At 46.6% G+C, this 21,019-nt stretch overlaps 1 long non-coding RNA gene across 1 annotated transcript in view; it reads right to left on the minus strand.

Moving 5' to 3' along the window:
- LOC138504218 (uncharacterized) overlaps nt 1-21,019 on the minus strand; it is a 581,329-nt gene that overhangs the window by 207,190 nt on the left and 353,120 nt on the right. The gene's annotated exons all lie outside the window — the stretch shown is intronic.

The raw sequence follows: 21,019 nt of genomic DNA on the forward strand, positions 1-21,019 counted from the left end.
GGCAGGCTAGTGAACCAGACTTGACATTACATTTATGTACTGGAGAAAAAGAACAGGAGAAGAGACTCCCCGTTACTTTTGAGAACTGTATTTATGAAAGAAGAACCTCTGCAGTCAGGTCTGGCAGGAGAGTAACCCATAATTGAGGTTACATTTGTGAATTGGAGAAAGAGAAGGGGAAGAGAGCCCTTTTTTGATACTTGGAAATTGTGTTTTGTAAAATATGAAAACTATGGAAAAGAAGAGTAGGGAAGACGAATCCTCAGTAATCCTGTTGTGTTTTTGTTTACTTTTGGAGGAGCATCCAACATTAAGAACGTTTAAGTCAAAGGAACACTCATTGTGCCTCTTCGCCAAGAACTGAACATTTGACTTAATTTCCAGATTGGAAGGAACATCCTTCTGGATATATGAGAACACCTATTTTTCGTTAGTTAATATAGAGTACACCTGACCGCAATAGGTTTTGACATAGGACGGTGGACACATTATTTGGCTGAACATCCTGACAGAATCCTTAGTCTTTTTTGTTGAGGTCAGGCAACCCCTCTTAGAAAACAGGCCTAGATAAGTTTTTCCTTTTTTTTACCTCTTTGATAAAAGTCTTTGCCAAAAAAACATGCCACCACTGTGTCAGCCTTGTACTACTGCACCATTACACTGTGTATGGAGAGTAGATTTGGTGAGATGGGTCTGTTATGTGCTTCGTGTTACGGCAGTTATAGTAAGAATTGCCCAAACTATGTGTTAGGTGTGTAGTCAATTATAATACCTGCTCTGTCGTTTTGTGTTATTTATTCAGATTGGATGGTAGAAGGTAGTCCATTCGTGTGTCAGGTACATAGGCAGCTAATATAAGGACAGCTCATCTTTGTGCTGGGAATTCAGAGTTATAGTGGAGGAAAAACAGTCCAACTAAGTGCTTGGTGTGCAGACAGTTACAATGGAAGAAAAAAAGCCCAGCTTTGTTCTGGGTATGCTGGCAGTTATGATGGAGGAAGTACAGCACAGCTAATTTGTAGATGATAAATGTTGAGAATCAGTGTCTGAAGACAAGAGAGGAACCCAGGATGTCCTTAAAAACAAAGTTCTCCACTGGATCCGCCATGTTAAAGGATGCCTGTTGGTGATTTACTTGAATATTGCCACAGTGTCCAGGCACCTTGACCCCACACATGTAAGGTATGATTATTTTGAAGATTCCTTCATTTAATATGTCCTGGCCTTCTATACATAGAGTATCAAGTGCATTCTCCACTAAACTCTGCTATTACCCTGAGACTTAATCCCCCATACCATCAATTGCAACTCCTGCGGCTGACTCAGGACCAATCCAAGGGGACCTCATTGATCTCATGACGGTTTTTCCCAAAACAGCTAGATTCAGTGAAATCCCACTGTCAAACCCAAGCCCCAGTTGGCGATTTGCTTCCAAGAGCGACCTCAGACAAAGCATTCTCAGGCAAAGGGCTAGAATTGATCAAGAGTCAAAAATGAGGCTTTGAACCCAGCACCCCCCCTTCCCGGTGACCGCCACACTTCCCTAGATCCCTCTTTTCTTCCCACAGTAGCCAACAATGGCCCAGTAGGATTTCTTTCATAGAATATAAATTGACTTTCCACAAAACAACTCGTTGTTGATTGGCACAAGATAATTGATAAAAACATGCTATAATCCCTTCAGGAAACATGGTGCTTGGAACCTACTCACAAAACAGGCAATCACACTTTCCAATGTTTGGCTACAAGATCATCTAGGGGTAGACCGAAAGGTGGACTTATAACGTGGGTTCATATGAGTCTGGGTATATCCTGTAAACAGATTCTTATTGAGTCCCCGGATCTACTAGGTGTGGAGATAGTTCTAACAGGGGGTTTGAAAGTCCTTGTCCTGAATGTATACCTAAGACAAAGCCAACCATCAATTTGCTTCTTGGAGGAGACCCTGATAAAGATCTCCAAACTTATGGCCAAATCTCCTAATAGTTTTCTATTGTAAACAGATTCGTATCGAGTCCCTGGATCTACTAGGTTTGAGATATGTCTAACAGGGGGTTTCAAAGCCTTTGTCCTGAATGTATAACTAAGACAAAACAAACCATCAATTTGCTTCTCGGAGGAGATCCTGATAAAGATCTTCCAAACATATGGCCAAATCTCTTGATAGTATTCTATTAGTGTTGGGAGACATGCACAACCAATTTGAAGACAATAGTGTGACATAAGCCGATATGGCTTTAGAGGATGAAGTCCGGGGGATCCCGGCCCTCATCCGTAAACTTTTGCAGGGGAAATCAACCTTATTATGTAAATTTCAGGCCTTTGGACATCTAATGGGCATTTTCCTGATGACTGTCTAGCCCATCCCACTTTGCGGTCAGAGAAAAAATCCAGTATTATAGACTATGCTTTGATATCTGTCAATGGCAGGGCCCAAATTTACAGCTTTAAAATAATTGAACGTGTTGAGAGTGATCATGATTCACTGTCCTTAAGTTTCATTGCAGGTGCTGTCTGGTTCATTGTCTCATGTCCTCGAATAATCTGTCCAAAGCAAAGTACCAACTTACCTTTGAAATCTCTAAGATGGACAGCAATTTGATGACACTCTCCAGAAACGTTATCAATCCATAATTCCCCTTTTAGAATACTATGCAAATCCAAAAAGTGGTTTTACCCACATCGACTTCTATAAATCCCTGATAGACATGCTGTCCCCCTTTCTAAGAAGAATATGGCTAAAAAAAACAGAAACAATAATTCTAGTGGCTGTTTTGACTGAGTGCAGAATCGCCAAAACATCTCTTGTGGAAGCTATCCAAAAAAAAAAGATGGAAGAACCATTGATGAAGTTGTCTCCCTGAGACATGAATATAAGCTCCTGCTATCCACCAAAAGGTTGAAATACATGGAGGATCAGTGGGCAGCAATGCTGCAAGCAGCGCAGACACAAAGCACCAACAAGTTTTGGCGTCTGGTTAGATCAAGCCCAATCTCAAAGAAGAATTAATGTATGGGCTTCATTTCACAAGAGGCAGGGTAGACCATTTTGGTTGCATATGTTTGATTAACAAAGGCATAAAAGAATGGGAAGAATTGATCATGACACCTAGTGATCGGAGATAATTGAACTCCTGGGTTCCTCTGCCCAGGCTACACTTCTTCTTTCTATGACTGAAGTTGGAACAGCTGGTATTTCACAGCGTCCTGGCAAGGACCTGGACCAGATTTCAGCACAGTCGATATTTTCAAGAGCAATTTGGGCAGATGAGTCACATTTCTAACTCAATTATTCAATGAAGCTAATAGTTCGCTTGTCATCCCTTACAGTTAGAAGGGAGCGACAATAATTCAAATTCATAAAAAAGGAGACATGCACCACCCATCAAATTACAGACTCATATCCCTAATTGACTCACTTACTAAGATCTATGCAAATGTCCTACTTCACTCCTTTGAAAGTTGGGTGGAAGAACATGAAATCAGCTCAGACACGGTGTAGAAAAGGAGTATCAACTGTCGACCAGGTAGGCTGGTACAGGTACACTATGTGTAGTCCCTGCTCCCCTTCCATGGTGGCCATTTTCCTAGCCACTTTTAGTTTTTTCGGCTGCAAAATGCAACGCGTCTCGGAACTGAAAAAAAACACCATAACGGGCCGGGGTACTAATGGCAATAAGCCCCTTGCTTTAACTATGGGCCCTGGGGGCATTACCTGATGCGGTAATGGCCCGCTAGCTCGGGGCTTATTGCCTTATTGTGTTCAAAGGACCCGAGATAACAATGCCGTCAGGGGCAGAACAGAAACACAAAGCTGAAAAAACATGGGCGTTAGACAAAAAAATATTATGAGAGGAAATCTAAGCACTTCCAAACACCTGGTCGTCCTGAATCTGAGGGTCAATACTCCCTGCACATGGGCAAAAACTGCAAGTAATACGCTGATGCCCTAAGCCACTCTGATGGTGGTGTGCTAACTTGCAATCACACTCTGCAAATCAGTGCAGATCTCCTGCTCTTGCTTTCACCCCAAATGCTGCTCCCTGCCTGGCACTTGTTACAGCATGGTGCCGGCAACACCTCGCTACACCTCCTCAACCAATGCCAGACTTGCAAGTCTGTGAACAGCCTCTGGTGAGTGGCCTGGTCTAGATTCTAGCAGATTGGAATCCTGACAAGTAACCTCTGTGACAGTCTTGATATCATAATAAACAAACGCTGCAGATGAAATCAAACAAAATCTTTTTTAGAGATATATATATTGGTTGTCAGGTTTAGCCCCCTTCGTTGGGGTCAAGCTGTCACTAGGTCTATAGTCTGAATTTAAATAGCGGTCTCTGGTCTTGGGTGTTTTAGGATCACGAGGCTCCTACACTCAGCATTCAGTCTACTGTTCAAGTCTATCTGCAAGTGGAATTCCGTATCCTAGCATACATCTGGTCAGTCCATTTTTCTTTACTCAAGTGCATATAGCTATTGACAACTTTTTACACTATCTATCTAAAATAATTATTTACAAATCATTTTACACTTCATACATTACAAATTGTGCAGACACTTATGGAGATAATTTGCAGTGCCATTTCTCAATACAATCAATGCATTAAAATGCATTAAAAGCTCCTTGAGCTGATAAAAAGAACCTTTGTCAATAGTTCTGTTAAACCATAGTACCGTCCATAGCACACAATCTCATTTCTCCATCTCAATTAATAACAATAAGAGAGCTTTATGAACTCGGGGCCTAGGAGAATCAGCCCTTTGCCTTGTGCCAAACATGATGCGCGGCAGAAAAAACACCACGTATGACTCAGCTGCAAAGAGCATACTTTACAATAAAAATTGGTTGCTCTCACACAACCTAAACTTTTCATAAGATTTTTCATAGTTGGCACTCAGGTTTGGACAAGATGTCAAGATATGTCTTATGGTTTCAGTTTGCCGCTCACAGATCTGGCAGAAGAGCTGCTCAAACGGGATACCGTGCCAAACTCCCCTGACGTGAACATCTGGCAAGATGTCTAGGTGCAACTGCAAGGCAAAATAAATCAAGACAGGAAAGCGCCACTTGATTAGATACTTCCTTGGGTCCTGAGAGAACCCCCTTGTTTGACAAAGTATGCATATTTGCGCCTTCCATCTAGGGGATGCAAGGGTCAGGATCCTGTCATGGTCCCTACTCACAATGTCAAGTTTTCCCATGAAAACAGGGACCTCATACTCAGAGGAACATGACAGAGATATCTCAAAGCAATGAGCTTTACAATTCCTTAAAGCATACACTGCAGGAATATCGTTTATCGTGAGCCACGCTAGGGTGCAGTAGCGATAAATACATGTCTCCCCCAAATCTTTTACTGAACCATAATTTACAAGCTGCCACCGTCCAGGTTGAGGCAAGCAATTGTAGACCTAGTTCCAGTCTTATCACTTCCATTATTATGGTACCTGGTAAACTCAGCAAAGACCTCAAGATTTTTCCCTCCAATTTTGCGAGCCAATTAATTGCTCTCATAGGAAAGGTCTCCAGAGAGTATAGGATCCCTGGCACAATTACTATTTTTATAAGCAATTAGTTTTGCCGCCAGTGATCACCCCCCCCACATGTCAATCACCTTCTTAATGGCCAGCCACTTAGCCCTAACCTTTGGTTTTATGGTGTCACGTAGGTATGCATGAGATGGGGACACCCTTACCTGCATCCCTAGGTACCTATATTTATCTGTTAGTTCCAATTTGTTTGGACCCAGGTGCCAGTTGAACTTAATTCTCCCCTGTATTTTCCTACCGAATATCATTATCTTTGTTTTTACCAGCTTTATACTAAGGCCATTTTTCTCTGCTTATGTCTCTAAAACGTTCAGAGAATATTGTAGGCCAATAGGTGTTCTATCGAGGATAACAATGCCATTGGCATATGTGATTGTGTTTACTGCTTCTTGCCCATATCGCGGGAGGTGGTTGTGGGTTGCCTTCATGGCCTTATACAAATCAACCACCTATAGATTATATAATAGTGGGGCCAAGAAAAAATCTTGCTTCAGGGCCACATTTGTATCAATAGGCTGTGATAGGCTAGCATCCTGCGATAAGTGAACCTTTGCTGTTGTTTTATGGTGCAGTTGTTTAATGTAAGAGGCAGGGATCTATCCCCAGCTTCTCCACTCTCTCCCAAATTTGCTGAGGTTAACCGTATCGAAAGCTGAGCTAAAGTCAACAAAACAGACATATAGTGGTGTACCAGGGTACCTATAGGCATCAGAAATAAGGTTGTTGAGTACCCATGGGGCATGCTTAGTGCCAAAGCCCTTTCTGAAGCCAAAATAACCAGGTTACTCACCGTAGTGACCACCTTACTCCTAGTCCATAGTCCCCTTTCCTCCATACTTATGGGACATCTCTTCGTCCTGTGGGACGGGACCGGAGCACTTTGTAAAAAGCATCCCAAAAAAAATAATTCCAAAATGTGTCCTTCCTCTCTTTCTGCGCGGGGCCCGGCACGCGGCCGTAACCCCGCCCACCTTGGCTTCGCCCCGCGCATCGCCCATCAGTCCTTTTCTATCGCCAGGTCAGAGACCTATTAGCAATAACAGAGGAACCTTATTAGAGGGGACGGCGGGCGGGCGTATGGAGGAAAGGGGACTATGGACTAGGAGTAAGGTGGTCACTACGGTGAGTAACCTGGTTATACTCCTACGTCGCGTCCCCTTTCCTCCATACTTATGGGAGATTCCCAAGCACTCCTAACAGGAACTACGGGTGGATGGAAATACCCCTTATTGAAAAAGGTTCTTCAGCACAGCCTGACCAAACTGAGCATCAGCTCTCGAACTCATGTCAAGACAATAATGCTTACAAAAAGCAGATGGGGAGACCCAAGTAGCTGCCCTAGCAATGGTCTCCTAGGGGACATATTTCTGAAAGGCAACCGCGGCTGCCTTGCCCCGCACCAGGTGTGCATGAATGCCCTTAGGAGGCTTCAGCCCTTGGACAGTGAAAAACTCTGTAATGCAGGGGCGATCCACCGGGAAATAGTCGCCTTAGACACCTGCTTACCCTGAGGGTTACTGAAAGTCACAAATAGTTGTAAAGAACTCCTAAACCCGGAAGTCCTGTCAAGATAGAACTTAAGAGCCCTTCTGACATTGAGACAATGCAGAACCCTTTCTGCCTCTGAGGTAGGGTTCGGAAAAAAGACCGGCAGGGAGATCGACTGATTTAGATGGAATTCAGTTACCACCTTTGGTAGGAAGGCAGGATTTGTCCATAGAACTACTTATCCTTGTGAAAGACCAAGAAGGGATGCTCCACCAACAAGGCCTGGAGCTCACTCACCCGCCTTGCTGAGGTAACGGCGACCAGAAAGGACACTTTCCAGGATAGGTACTTGAGGTCCACCGTGGCCATGGGTTCAAATGGCTTATGGCACAGCGCCGTCAGGACTACATTTAGATCCCATGGCGGGTGCGGACTACGAACTGGAGGGTAGAGGCGTATTAAGCCTGCAAAATGCCTCTTAACCACTGGATTACACAGAGAGTAGGAACATTGGTCTGTAGAAAGATAAGCGGAGACCGCTGGAAGGTAAGTTCTGCATGACAGAACGTGAACACTCGACTCTGCTAGGAAGAATACGAAGGACAGCACCGTGTCAATCGTAGCTTCCCTTGGGTCCAACTGCTTTCCCAAACACCAATGACAGAACCTGAGCCATTTACTCCTGTATTGGGATCTGGTCGAGGGTTTCCTGGCTGCCTGGATAATATGCATGTTATCCGCAGACAAGATAAGATGCTCTAAAGACCTGAACTCAGGCTCCATGCCGCCAAGCTGAGTGATTGTGGCGAGAGGTGCCACATCTGCTGTTCCCCTTGATGAAGAAGATTGGGGGTCACTGGTAACCTGATGGGCGGATACACCGAGAGGTGTTGAAGTTCTGAAAACCAAAACCTGGCTGGCCACCAGGGGGCTATGGTAGAAGGGAACAGTTCATCGAGTTCTTCAGCTTCCAAATTGCTCGATGGACTAGAGGCAGAGGCGGGAAGGCATAAGCTCTCATGTTGTGCCATGGAATCTCGAGAGCATCCACCAGAGAGGAGGCTCCCAGCCCCCCTCTGGAGGCATACACAGGAAGCTTCTTGTTCACCGCCGTAGCGAAGAGATCCACCTCCGGTGTGCCCCAACGCAAGATCCATGAGAGGACCTCCGCCTTCAACTCCCACTCTTAGCTGACCGCTGTCCGCCGGCTGAGGGCATCCGCTGTAACATTCAGCTGGCCTGGGATGTGCACTGCAAGCAGCCAGATACCATGAAACACGGCCCACTCCCAAATCTGGATGGACAGCTCCACGAGGGGGGAGACTTCGGTCCTCCTTGCTTGTTGATGTAATACATCGACACCACATTGTCCGTGTGTATACGGACCACCTTGTTGGCAATGATCGGTCTGAACGCCCTGAGTGCTAGGAAGATCGCCAGAGCTCCAGATTATTTATGTGAAGGAGCTTGTCCTGAGGCGACCAGAGATCTGAGACCTGGAGAAGATCTAATGTCGCACCCCACCCCAGGAGGGAGGAGTCTGTCGTGATCGTCAACATAGGAGCTGGGTCCTGAAACCCCACAACCACCGACAGGTTGCTGAGAGATGACCACCATTCCAGGTCCACTCTCATGGAAGCCGGAATCATTATCAGCTTGGAATCTGGGTCCACAGTCTGACGCCAAGAACTCCGAAGAGCCATCTGGGTCCATCTCATCTTGAGACGAGCAAGAGGAAGAGCCCGCACACACGAGGCCATGAGGCCCAGAAGCCTCTGGAACCACCAGGCCGACATGCTCTCCGACTGCGCAAACATCTGACATGTGGCTAACAGATCCGCCATTCTGTCCCCGGTCAGGTACACTCTGCAGTCGATCGTGTTCCAGCGAAAACCCAGGAAAATCAGGTCCTGCGAGACCGTCATGGAAGATTTCCGCCAGTTCACCGACAGCCCAAGATGGAACAGGAGCTGAAGGAGACTGAAGATTGCCCGCTGCTTCCAGCGGACAAGGGCTGCGTAATAGCCAATAGTCCAAATATGGATACACATGGATACCCTGGAGACGAAGATAGGCCGCAATCAACGACATCATCTTCGTGAAGACACGCAGCGCCGAGCTGAGGCCAAAAGGAAGCACTCGAAACTGGAAGTGTTCCTCTCCCAGAGAGAAACGGAGATATCTCCTGTGTGGGTTCCAAATCAGAATTTCCATGTACGCATCCTGAAGATCCACCACATTGAGCCAATCGCCCATCTGCAAGGAGGACCAGATCTGGCTGGGCGTGATCATCTTGAATTTCTCTTGGGGTAGGAAAAGATTGAACTGGGAAAGGTCTAGGATGGTGAGCAGGCCAGCCTGGTTGGGTTTGGGCACTGTAAACAGCTGGGCATAGAAGTCCTCCCCTCGTTCCCCGAGAGGAATGGGTTCCACAGCTCTGAGGTCCAGAAGTTTCTGAACCTCGGCTTTGAAGGAGGGCGAGCCCGATACCTGAAAAGGAGGGTTGACGGGTGGGGTAGGGGGTAGGGGTAAGCGGAAGCCCGCCTGAGCAACTGACAAGACCCATCTGTCTTCTGTCGTGGTCTACCACGCCTCCAAATGAGACGCAAAGCGTCCTCCCACCGGTGTCTCGTGCCAGAGCGGAAAACCCTCATTTAGTAGGTTTTTCGGTGGTGTTGCCACCTGAACCTGAGGAGGAGACTGAGGAGCGGGAGAAAAACCGCGTCCGTTGTTGCCTACGGCGGTTGTTCCTCACATGGGTATCCACTCTGCGAGATTTTCGGTCGAGGAAGCCCCTAAAGCTAGAGGAAGGTCAACTTTGCGACAACGGTCTCTGGGTTTTTAAAAGGAGTCTTAACAAGGACCGACAAGGACTTAGCTGTCTGAGTGCTATCCTTCGTCTTGGTGAGCTCAACATCTGTTGTAGAATGAAAGAGCTCCTTCCCATCAAACGGACGGTCCAGTCCTGCACTTCTTTTGAGAATTTAGTTGCATGCAATCAGGCCTGCCGTGAGGTATCAACCCACAGCATAAGGCCCCGAGCCGAGGTGTCTACGTGATGAGCCGCAGCCTCCAGGAGATCAACAGGGCCACCGCTTCCGAAGAATGCAGCCTGTATCTCGCGTCAATTTTCTTATAGTCAAAAAGTCCAGAGTGTGGCTTTTCCCAGACCCTGCGGACCTCAGCCAGAACGTCCTTCTGCAAGAACAGGCCGGTACGCTCCAAAGGAGAGAGGGTGAATGCCCCAGAAAGCACGCCCTCCTGCGGAGCGGGTGCCTCGGGCACCGGAACATCTAAGAAGCACATCATGCCCAGTACCCGGTCAAGAAAAGCTCTAATAGAGCGGGGCAGGTCCTTGTTGTCCTGATCGCACTGCGCGTCATCCGACAGGTCAGGATCCTGCTGAGCCATGTCAGGCGCTGCCTTGTCCGCAGGGGACAATGGAGGCAAAGGCGGAAGAGTCGGGGGAGGCACCGCAGGCAAGGGAGGTGCCGGCGGAACCACTGGCGGAACCACCGGAGGAACGGGTGTAGCCGGAGGCGCGGGCGGACATATCTCCCTGATAAGCCCTTTGAAATACTCCCTCATGGGGTCGGTACGCATTGGCGTTTGAAATTTACCGGAAAAGGCATCCTCCGGGGATTGTTTCGGAACCTGAGGAGGCCTTTCATGAGGTGGACAAATCCAGGGACGTAATGGGGAAGGGTGCCACACTGGCCCCTCCACCGACGTATCCACATAAATTAAAGGTGCCAACCCCGCAGGCAACGAAACATTGTGCGGAAGAGGCATCCGGGCATTCCAATCGTAAACTGGCCGATAAGGATGCGCACAAGGGACTCTATGTTCACCCAAGGAACCAAGCCCTACACCTGAGGCCGATGGCGTAGTTGTAGGGGTAGCACCCAAAATAGCCGCGTCCATTTTGTCATCACCTGAGAGGAACTGCGGCACGTGAGGAAGTGAGGCAGGGGTCCCCGTCGATGGATCAGGGGTCTTAGTTTTAGCCTTGACATAAGGAACCTCGGCAGAGCCGGTACTATGAGGCCTGGAATGTTTCTGTGACATACCAACCGCCAAATTAGCCTTCCCAAGAAGGACCTCGGCACTGCCGGTAAAAGAAGAACTTTCCTTCTTTGCCCCCTCAACAGATCTGGTATCACCGCAAGAGCGGGAACGGTGGGCAACTGCCTTCGCCGATAAGGCCTTGTCAGGCCTCTCAGAAATGTTGGTAACTTTAGCCTCTGAAAGAGGGACCTCGGACCCACGTCCGGTAACAGCCTTCTCCGCGCGGGCCTCGAACAAGCGTTCGGAGACAGCAAGCCTCGCAAAGGCCTCGGGGCGCACCCCGGTCTTATTTTTGAGGGAAGCCGACAGAGGGGCCTCAGAGCGAGCTCCGGTATCCCACGATTCAGTAGAACTGGGTCTACAAACAGCCCCCATAGGAAGGGCCTCAGAGTGTGCTCCGGTATCGACAGGCCCCTTACGGAGACCCTCTGAGAAAACTCTGGTACAATTATTAGGCCCAACGGGCACCTCAGGGCGGACCCTGGTGACAGAACGATCAACGCTCCTCCCGGCCCGAGAGGAACCTGGAAAGGTATCCCCCGGCCAGGGTGCTCTGAAAAGTAAAGAACTTACCGGGCGTTTTTTCTTCTCATCGATGAACGCCTGAAAATGTGAAGGAGGAGTTTGTCGGAACACCTCCTCCCACCGCTCCAACCGACGTTGAAGTGCCTGGACCGAAAGGGAGTGGCAGTAAAAACAGGAGTCCCAACGGTGATCCGGACCCAAGCACTCTAAACAAAGAGGATGGGGATCCGCCCTCGCGAAACGACGGTGACACGATGAACAATCTGGAAAGTCTAGTTTGAACGACATAGACAGACTAGTACACAATCACTAGCGAGAGCCAGAGAGGAAAAAGGGAAGAAAATCTTCCGAGGATGCAAGTGCGTCCAGTCCCGAACGAGCGGAGAAAAGGACTGATGGGCGATGCGTGGGGCAGAGCCAAGGTGGGCGGGGTTACGGCCGCGTGCCGGGCCCCGCGCAGAAAGAGAGGAAGGGCAAATTTTTGCATTTTTTTTTTGGTTAGCTTTTTACAAAGTGCTCCGGTCCCGTCCCACAGGACAGAGTGATGTCCCATAAGTATGGAGGAAAGGGGATGGGACGTAGGAGTATGTTGCTTACTTAAGAATTGATTTTCATCTGACCACCAGGAAAGCATATCAAGCAAAATACCAGCAAAGATTTTTGAACTACAGTCTAGGATTGCAAGAAGTCTACAGCAGCCAGGGTCACTGCGGGGGCATTGTTTGTGCATTGATTTGTGCAATGAGTTTTGAATAACACCAGTTATGCATATGAGGAGAAAAAAACATTTTCAAAAGCTTTGCCCACATGGCAGGATCCTTCTTCAATGCAATATTGGAGAGCCCATCCAGTCCCATTGCCCTTGAAGGCTTGGTTTTCTTAATTAGGGCCACCAGGTCCACAGCCTCTACTTGAGACAGTACACTTGAGGTTCACATCGGGCAGTCCTTATCACTAGTTGTGCAGGCTCCCTGAACCCAGAAGCACTTATTTATATAAGAGACCCACTCCTCAATAGCAATAAGGCCAGTTGTCCACCTCTGATGGAACGAATCATAAACCAAAACTTCTTTGAGTCATGGGTGCAAATTATCCTGTTTATGTGCTGCCATTTAGCTGTAATATCTCTGTATCAATGATCACTGAGCCACCATTTGTATGACCTTCTTAAGGCAGACAGCTTATTCTTAATGTCCACCGTAGACATGGATGGACTCCTCTTTACTTAGGGCACTCAGTGTTCATTATACGTTTTTTATTTGCAATGGCAGCATCATATGGTACCCAGGGTTTGTTTCCCTTTAGTTTGACTATCAATTGCCTCTTATCACGATCCCTTATTGAAATGACCACGGTTTTTAGGTCCCAAGCGTACTCCGCAAGTAACTCCTCACCTTGATAGTCATAGTTTTTAATTTCTGCATTCAAATCGTCTATATTTCTGAGGCACCAACAAAGGCAATTTCCTTATAGATTAACAGAGGGGTTTCGCTTCAGTCTTTCTGTGGAGTAAGATTCCGAAGTTTTAATGGTCGTTCTTAGTGTGACATGATCATTCATGGTCATCACTTTAGTCTGCAAAGTGGGCTTTAGGTCACGTATCGCCTGATTGTCAAATATGAAATCAATAAGGGAGGAGTTAGTACCGTTGGACCAAGTATAGTTTGGCCCTGTCTTGTTTATGCGGACTGGGGCAAGATCGAACTCTGCCAAAACAGCCGTCCAATCTGGGCCAATACCCATGCCAAGGGAACTCTCCAAACCATTTCCCCCACTTAGCAGACAGTTCACAATGAAATCCCCTGCCAGCAAAATGCCTCCCTTCGTGTGATAAGGAACCCATAAACACAGGGTGTCATGAACTGCGCCCATTTATTTATTTATTTATTTATTCATATTGCGCCGGTAGCTCTTGAGCTTCGGGGCGCAGAGACAAGAGCACGAAAGACAGATGACAAACAAAATACACGTAGCACCAGAGATTAGAGCTGCATATTTAACTGGTCAGGTTGTGTTATGTATGTTACTTAAAGATGTGGGTTTTCAGTTGTTTACGAAAGCGTTAGTAGTTGGCTTCCATCTTTATCTGGCCAGGGAGGTTGTTCCAAAGGCCTGCTACGGTTATAGGGAAGGATTTACCCGCCCCGTTTTTGAGTCTGAAAGTCTTGTTCGGTCGATCTTAGCTCTCTGGCGGGCTGGTATGGAATGATTTTAGTTTTCAGATATGCAGGAGCTTTACCAAAAATACATCTATGTGCGAGTGTGAGGGACTTAAATTGGACTCTCTCTTCAATTTTTAGCCAGTGAATTTCTTTCCTGGCTTCGCTGATGTGCTGATTTCTAGTTTTTTTGCATTGTTTTGCAGGACTTGGTAGCTGTGGTAGCAATTTTTGTTAGATCCTAGTATTAAGGCGTTGCCATACTCTAGGCGAGATAAGATGGTAGCTCTTACGACCGTGGCGCTGTTCTCTTCAGATAGGTAGGATTTTATGGCTTTCAGTAAGCGGAGGTGGTAAGAGCACATTTTTTTTACGTAGAGGGTTTGGGAATCTGATCACAGGGATGCTTCTAGCTTCATCCCCAAGGTTTTGACCTTGTTTAGGACCTTAATTTGGGTATTTTGGATGGTGAAGGTGTTGTATGCGGGATGGAGCTTGGATCTAACTAGGCTTAGTTTTTTGTTGTCCTTTTGATGGTCTCCACTTAGTTCAATTACCAGCTGAGTGTCATCAGCATAATTGGTAATGAACATGTTGATGTTAACAAGGACAATACAGAGAAACCTAAGGTATAGGTTAAACAGGAGTGGGGACATGCTGGCGCCCTTTGGAACTCCACATGTGATTTCTTTTTCTATAGAGAATAGATTTCCCCAGTGAACTCTAGATGTTCTGTTTTGTAGGAAAGACATGATCCAGCTTATTGCTTCATCTCAGCAGTTTGCTGTTTTTTTTAGAGCTGTCTTAAGTAAATTGTGATCTAATAGGTCGAAGGCAGCACACAGGTCCAAGAGTACGAGCAAGCCGGCTTTCCCCTGATCAATGATGTTGAGAATCTTAGTCTGTAGATCCAGCATAGCTGTTTCTGGGCTATGCGCTGGTCGAAAACCAGACTGTTGTTGGTAGAGGAGTTCTTGGCTTTCAACGTGTTCTTGGAGCTGTGTGGTGGCAATCTTGTCCATGATTTTAGTATAAAGTTGCAGTTGGTTATGGGCCTTAGATTGTTTGGGTCCCTTTGGTCTAGGTTAGGTTTTTTAACAAGGGGAGTGACTGTTACCCTTTTTATACTTTTAGGCACGATTTGATTGCGGAAAGATGTATTTTATCACTTTGGTTAAGACTGGTGCAAAGATGTCAGGGTGGTCTAGGATGATGTTGGCCGGGAGTATGTTTTCGGCGCAAGTGGTGGGTTTCATGGATGCCAGAGCTTTTATCATGTCATTGGCAGTAATGGGCCTGAACCTAAATTGGGCCGTCTGGTGGGTATGTTCCTCTGGTACGTCTTGAGTGGATGACTTGGTGGCTGCTTGGGATTTGGATATAATATCCCAGGCCTTATCGATTTTGGTAAAAAAATGCTATCTGGGTTGCGTCACATTCTTCTTGGGTGGGTGAGAAGGTGGGGGTGATGCCTTTTGGTTTATCAATAGATTTCAATATATTGAAGAGTTTGCTGGTGGAATTAGCTGCCGCTGAAATCTGTTTGTCATAGTAGTTTTTCTTTGCCTCAATTATCATTTCTTTATAGGTTTTTTCACTGGTTTTCCACAGTGGTTTATTGTCCTGCATGGTTTTTTTCTCCACTCGTTTTCCCTTTTTCTTTTGTTTTTTTCTGTTCGAGGAGTTCCTCTGTGAACCACTCTTGTTTTTTTCTTTAGCTCTAGAGGTTTTAGTTTGGAGTGGAGCTTCTAGGTCCACTAGGGCCTGAAGATGGCTCAGTAGGTTGGACAGGGTGGCCTTGCATGAGTCTGCATTATTTCCCTCTGTTTCACAGGCATCTAGACATTGCCTCAGATGTTCTTTGCTGATGTTTTTATAATTCCGCAATTATTTTTTAATAGGGAGATTGGGAAGTTTGGGTTTTTGGGTGGGGGAGATATGGAAGGTCACACTATGGTGGTCCAACCAGATGCATGGGTCCGTTTTATAGTCTTGGGATATGAGGTTGTTGGTAACGACCCAGTACAGTAGATGACCATTGTCCATGGTAGGATCGGTGTTCATCACTTGATAGTGGATGTTATTCAAGAGTTTCTGCAGTTTAATGACCTCTCTGTCTTTAGGGTCTCCCCGCCACTGATTGAGATCTCCTAGGAGTAGAGTGGTGGTGTTGGGTCCTTTGATCATATTGAGTTGGTGTGTTATTTCTTCGTTGAAATTGGGCATGGTGGTGGGTGGTCTGTAGACAACAATTAACTTTAGACTACTATTATTGGTTTGGAGGTGTTTAAGGTGGAGGATTTCTGTACCGTTACATTGTATTTTAGTCGGGAACAGTTAGATGGTGTCCTTGGCAATTACGGCCACGCCACCCCCTTGTCCTGATTCTCTGTTGGTATAGTATATAGTATAGCCTTCAGGGACCGCTAGGTCGCAAGTGGGACTGACAGGCTCTTTTAGCCAGGTCTCAGTGATACACATGATATCGATATTTTCCACAAATATCTTATCATGAACACTGATGGCATGTTTGTTGAGTGAACGGGTATTAAGGAAACAGATCTTTAGATCTGGATTAGATTGGGAGGGCTCTTTCTTATTGTTAAGGTTCTGTGACGGTCTTTTTTCACGTCTCCCAATTGCAAGTGTTTCTGTAGTAGGAGTTCTTGTGTCAGGGCTGATTCTTTCGAGAATTGAGTCAAAAGCTGCTTTGGCGAGCTTTGTGTTTTGGTAGTTGCGCATGATGGTGGCAGCTATGTTGAAGGATAATTGCCCCATGGTTGTTTTTAATTAGCTGCGGTTCCTGGGCAGCGTGGTGTGCACCAGACGCCGTGGATGGCGAGGACCGGCGCAAGACCGGCTTGGCCCAGAAGCGCCGGCGCTGAAGCGCCTGACGTTCCATTAAGAGGGATGTTGGTGCTTCTGGGAGTTGAAGTCCCCATAAGTCTTTCAGCCAATGGCAGAGGCTGTAACAGCCTTCTATTCACGTTATCTGTATTAAAGAGCAGGTTAACACGCGCCGCAAAGCGGCTTGTGTTTGTTTGAGTAACTCTACAACTCGGAGCCCCAGAGTCAGCAGGGCGTTTGGCCTGAGTTTCATAAGCTCTAAAAGGACTCACGCTAGCAGGGACTCGCAGGTAAGTTGTGTGGGAGCGTCTAATAGCTAAAAGTGCTTGGACTGAATTTAGCACTTAGAGGCTTGAACAGAAGTTTTTTTTTCTAAACAGGTCAAATTGTCAGCAAATCTATCACCTAGGCACTGCAGTTCCTGTTAGAATTGCAGTTTCTGTGGCTACAAGTTAAGCAATTATTAAAGAGCAGTCATTTGTCGCTTCATTCACACAAAAGGTATCAGGCAGGCAAACAGCAAGTTAGTTCCTCTAAGAGTAAAAGCAGTTTTAACCCCTGCAGTGACTAGCACTGTACCTCCCACCTTAATTGCTAATCCAGTTTGGCTGTGTGTTTATGGCCAGGACAGTCACCCAGAAACAAAGTGTCACCAGGAGCGTGTGCAAAACCCCTAAATGGCACTGCCAATAAATTGGTATGTTCTCTGGTACACTTATATGGTCTAGGCCTGTGGTCAGCTTTTGCCCCTATGCATAAGCCACCCGTCGGGTGGCCCCTGAGGACAGGAGAAGCAAGCCGGAAGATTGTAATGTAGCCGTTCATGTAAAAGGGGCCGTTAGCCAGGTTTCCTGCAAAATGAAAAGATTAGACATCCTAAGTTCCTTCCTGCCTAGTGGGTTTACCAAAAAAGATCTGCAATCGTGGGAGTTCCGAGATAGAACAGAAAAGGAAGTCTCCAGACCAGCTGGTGGTCATTCTTCAGCATCATAAGCTTTCAACTAACTTCCCTGTATTCTAAGAAGATTGCCATATTCTTCCACTCCATACATGGGCCTTGTGCTGGTGACCCAATTATTGGCTTAAGAGATATATGATATGATAGGTTATTTATAACGTGCTTAATACCCAGAGGTTTCTAAGCGCGGACCCGGGTATCGAACCTGTGTTGCTCCGTGTCGTCTTGCTTCCAAGATAAGCACGTTGCCCCTGTGCTATCTTGCGAGATGCCCCCATTGTGCATGCTTTGGCTCCTGTGTGGCATTTTTTTCTTCACACAGTACTTAGACTCAAACAAGAAGACTTCCAAACCAGGTTCGTGGAAAACCTTAGCATTCATGCATAAGCTTTCTATTATCATAGGAGAGATAAAAGTGATCAGTCCTCAGTTGGTCTGGCTGAAAGAATTTGGGAGTGCTACTCGCTCAATCTACTTGGAGGATATTCTTTCTAGGTCCGGTATTAAGTGAAATAAATCCAACAAGCGGGACCTGTTGAGGAAGGAACAAGAAGCAGTTGGCACTGTTTCCACAATTTTTAGTTACTCAGAGGGGGACCCAAAACCTTTCCTGAGCCATGAGCCGGGTAGCCACTGCTTCACTAATAGGTGCTATTGAGTATCACTGGCATCTGCCAGCCTGGGCTCCCCCTGCATGAGTATCTTTATTTTTTTGCCCAGGCTGACAGAGGTGGTGTTTTTTACAATGTCCACCATGTTTAAGTCTGCAGGGTTCTGGCCTATGGTTCTTATGACAGGAGGTTTAATCCCCAGGCAAAAGTTGTTTTGTTTTGCCCCCGTAAAGTCAGTTTAGTTAGCCCTAGTGCGTTGGTTGTGTTTTCCAAGCAGATCCAGAGAAATCCTTGTTTGTGGGAGTTGACCTGACCCCACCACCAACTCTCGATTGTGTGACATTGGCCTAAATATACATTGGACCCCACAATATTACTTCCCTTGGTGTACCATCTGCCAATGTGTTGCTGACATTATATCCATCAATTCCAGTGGCCCTGTGGCCAGTGACTCTCACTAGTCGTTCAGCAGCATTGTTGTTCTGCGTTTTCTAATTTGGTCGAGCGCCCCCACCTTCCTGCAAAGACTGTGATAATGGAGTAGTTTCCTTTGGGGTTGGTCTGCAGGTTCCATTTGGTGCATTGAAAATAGCCTGCTCTATGGCAATAGTTTTGAGGGCTTGTTCCCTGGTGCTAGCCGTAACGGTTTCTGCCGCAGTGTCTTGAGTTACCAGGTCGACCACCTCGCTGGTTTCCGGGAGCACAGTAAGATGTTTGACCTTCATACTTATGTGAGGAGCATGTTGCCCTTTGGGTTTTTTTCCACAGCACTCCCGATGATTATTGATGTTCATGCACCCCTGTTTGTTATTAGTGTTTGATTAATTCCTATTTGGCGCTGTGGCTATGTTAGCAACAAGACAGAGCATACGATTGGTTTCGCACTGGGCGTCTGCAATTTTTGTACAAAACAGAAAGAGAGAGTCAAATTTGCTTATTAGGGAATTCCCAACCAGAATCCCTTGGCCACTGTTTTCTTGACAAGTTTGCTCGGGTTTCATTCGTCATACACAGACAAGTTCAAATCGCTATCCTCTTCTCCCGAAGAACTCTCCAAGGTAGTGACCAGCTTCTCTAAGTCCGGACTAGCAGACAGGTCCACATCAGAGACAGAGTTCTGATGGTCGCTCCCTGATGATAGTGAGCCACGTTTAAGGCCCTTTCAGAGTTTCAAGAGGGAACCATTGTTGTCGATGGAAAAAGAGCTGTCAGATTCATCAGCCATTGCAGCAGAATTTGAGGTAATGTCTGGATTTAAGATTGGCAGAGGTAACCACACCCGGTGCCTGAGCTCTTCGGGGCTGTATTGTTGGCAGCATATGAGGCTGCAATTTTTTTCTATGCCCCACCCCTCAACCCCTGGGTGGCTACCTTATTGCGGCCAAATGCAGAGATGTCTCTTTGAGTCACCACCTTGTTGTATTTAAAATCTTGTTTTCCCTTTTTAGTGCACAGGGGCAAAAAGGCGCCGGTTTGTTCATTGGCCCGGCTGCATGCCTGTTTGCTAGAACTGGGCCCAGCGCTGCGTAGAACTGTCCTGCAAGGTTACTTTCCTTCGTTTTTGCGGGCATGGTGCAATTAGTTCTTAGGAGGAATGCCAATGACAATCAGAACAATCCCGAACAGGGAGGTACCTTGCCTGATCGGATGGATTTGGTAATTAATAATTATTAATGAGTCTGCTTGGCTGTATAGTGGGTGAACCCAAACTGATGGGTGAATTGTGTGCAGTCAAAAAGGTGCGCCGTGCAAAACCAAATTTGTCTCCTAAGCCCAAACATTACAGCTTTAGCATTAAGCAAAGACGTCGCGTTGCTCAGCAGGCAGACCACTTCCTCTCCACTTCTCACTCTGTGTTCCGCGGGACTGGAGGATGTTAAGTCCTGCTGGGTCTGTGCAGTCAATAGCCACGCCTCCAAGAATAGCACTGTAAAAAGACTCCTCCAGTAACGCAGCGATGGCTGACCACTTCCTCTTCACTTCCCGCTCCGTGTTCCGCAGTACTGGAGGATTTTAAGTCCTGCTGGGTCTGTGTAGTCAATAGCCATGCCTCCAAGAACAGCACTGTAAAAAGACTCTTCACTGTAACGCAGACATGGCAGACCACTTCCTCTCCACTTCCCGCGTATAAAACAGCAATTGTGCCAGGGATCCTGTACGCTCTGGAGACCTTTGCTAGGAGAGCAATTAATTGGCTCCCAAAATTGGAGGGAAGAATCTTGAGGTCTTTGCTGGGTTTACCAGGCACCCTACCAGTCGAGGTGATAAAACTGGAACTATGTCTCCAGTCGCTCGTTGCAAACCTGGAAGGTGGCAGCTTGTAAATTATGGGTCATAAGATTTGGGGGAGACGGTTATTTATCGTTACTGCACTCTAGCGTGGCCTGTGCAAAAAGATATTTCTGCAGTGTGTGCTTTAAGGAATTCGAAAGCATGGTACAACCTCATTGCTTTGAGATATCTCTGTCAGGTTCCTCTGAGTATGAGGTCCCTGTTACCTTGGGAAAACCAAAATAGCTGGACGACCTACACAATGAAAGAAGCGCAATACTTTGTCAGGCCTTCCCGCTGGTCAGTCAATTAATACTTCCTCAATTTGCTCTGGGAGTTTAAAACTCAGTTTCCCCACATGGAACTTTTCAGCAAATGAATCTCTGCTCAGATCACTGTGGTATTTTAGACTCCCATCGGGCAGCATGTCAATCAAGCAATGCTTTCTCAGTTTGCTTAGGGAGGAGAGACTTAGTTTCCCTGCAAGCAGTTTATCAATCAATGTATGCTTTCTCTGTTGGCTCTGGGAATTAGGACTCCGC

This window comes from Ambystoma mexicanum, chromosome 11, assembly GCF_040938575.1.
Source record: "Ambystoma mexicanum isolate Mex_15411 chromosome 11, UKY_AmexF1_1, whole genome shotgun sequence".
Lineage (NCBI taxonomy): Eukaryota > Metazoa > Chordata > Amphibia > Caudata > Ambystomatidae > Ambystoma > Ambystoma mexicanum.